The sequence below is a fragment of the Lycium ferocissimum genome, chromosome 9 (genome assembly GCF_029784015.1).
Source record: "Lycium ferocissimum isolate CSIRO_LF1 chromosome 9, AGI_CSIRO_Lferr_CH_V1, whole genome shotgun sequence".
In the NCBI taxonomy this organism is placed as follows: Eukaryota; Viridiplantae; Streptophyta; class Magnoliopsida; order Solanales; family Solanaceae; genus Lycium; species Lycium ferocissimum.
In genome coordinates this window covers 10613587-10615887 of record NC_081350.1, presented here as the reverse complement: position 1 = coordinate 10615887, position 2301 = coordinate 10613587, and positions in this window count along the sequence as shown.

Below are 2301 nucleotides of genomic sequence, written 5' to 3'. Positions count from 1 at the left end.
AACTCGAGTACGAATCTCCGTACTAAGGGTATCAACCACTAGGAAGCCATGGACTTTCTTACCACGAAAACGCGAGGCGTAACATTCTTCGCCCCTTAAAAACATTCGTCCTCAAATGTTCATACTAGTCATGAGTTATAAAAATTTTGGCAGAGTCTCCCCTATAAATATACTAATCCAACCTGATCACACAGCCCAAAATAATGCCACGCCGGGCTATATGCTAAAATATACCATATTATGGCCTCACACGACTAAAATAAAATAGCCATAAGCATATCACATACCTGAAGTCCGCATCTCCTTGGAAAATGAGAATAGATGTGGATATCTGGTCTTCATATCATTTTCTGCTTCCCATGTTACTTGTTCAATATTATTATTTCTCCAGAGCACTTTAACGGAAGCCACATCCTTGGTTCGCAATCACCGAACCTGTCTGTCCAATATAGCCACTGGGGATCTCCTCGTATGATAATTGCTCGGTTACCTGAATATCACCTACCGGTACAACTCTCGAGGGATCTCCTATACACTTACGGAGCATGGACACATGAAATACTGAATGTACGGACTCTAGATCAAAAGGTAGTTCTAACTCATATGCTACCTTACCCACTGTACGAATGATCCTATATGGCCCAATGTATCGAGGGCTCAACTTACCTTTCTTGCCAAATCTCATCACCCCCTTCATAGGCGAGATCTTAAAAAAAAACCAATCGCCTACCTCAAACTCTAGCTTACGCTGCCGATTATTTGCATAGGATTTCTGTCGACTCTGTGCCGCTAATAACCTTTCTTGAATCACTTTCACTTTGTCAACCACTTGCTATATTAAATCTGGGCCTACTAATTGATTCTGTCCAACATCAAACCATCCTATAGGTGATCTACATCTCCGCCCATGTAAAGCCTCATAAGGAGCTATCTGAATACTGGAATGGTAACTGTTATTATATGCAAACGCAATAAGAGGTAACTGGTCATCCCAGCTACCTCGAAAGTCAATCACACACACTCTCAGCATATCTTCAAGTGTCTGTATAGTACACTCAGCTTGTCTATCTGTCTGTAGATGGAATGCAGTACTAAGACTCACCTGAGTCCCCAATCCATTCTGAAAAGATCTCCAGAAGTTAGCTGTAAATTGCTCCCCTCTATTTGAAATAATAGCTGTAAGAACCCTATGAAGTCGTACAATCTCTCTAAGGTAGTGCTTCGCATAATCCTCAGCTAAATAAGTAGTTCTGACAGAGAGGAAGTGAGCTGACTTTGTAAGCCTATCAACTGTGGCCCATATTGAATCATAGTTTCGCTGAGTACGGGGCAAACCTGTAATGAAATCCATATTAATTACCTCCCATTTTCATGTCGGAATCTCAATAGCCTGCAATAAGCCTTCGGGCTTCTGGGGCTCTATCTTAACTTGCTGGCAATTTGGACACTGAGCGACAAACTCCACCGTGTCCTTCTTCATACCATCCCACCAATACACTGCCTTGGTATCATGATACTTCTTTATTGTGCCCGGTTGAATAGAACAACAGGAATAGTGGGCTTCCCCCATAACCTGCCGATAAAGCTCTGCAACATTAGGAACGCATAATCTACCTCAATATCTGAGTACTCCATCCCTTGAAATCACAAAGGGCGTCTTTTCTTTCTAAGGAGCCGTATCTAAGTAATGGACTAAAATAGTGTCTCGTACTGAGGCTCCTTTATCTCAGCTACCAAAGATGACACTGCTGTGTCCTGAACAATAACTCCTAGATCATATGAGTCTAGCAACCGAACTCCAAGGCTAGCTCACCGACGAACTTCGTAGACTATCTCTCTTTTCTCTGGCTGCACATATGACAAGCGACCCATGGATTTACGACTAAGGGCATCGGCTACTACATTAGGCTTTCCAGGATGGTACAGAATATCAACGTCGTAATCTTTCAACAACGCTAGCCATCGCTGATACGCTCAAATTACACCTATTAATGGTATAACACGGACGTTGTCAAATATAGTAACACAACAAGGTTGGGGTCAAATCCTACAGAGAATATGGTGTGAAAAGGTTACTAAAGTCGTAGAATGCTAAATTTAGGTCTAATGTCTTAATCCGATGATTTTGGTAAAAGTTGGTTTTTTATGACTAATTGCTAGCTAATTGCTTTGGGTGGTAATTTATGGTAAAAGAAACTAAGGTTGTGTCCCCGTTAGATAGAGTGTATGATCATGGGTATTGATCTTGATATACTTCTAATGGATCATTACATGAATGCACTAAATCTCTATACGAATCTC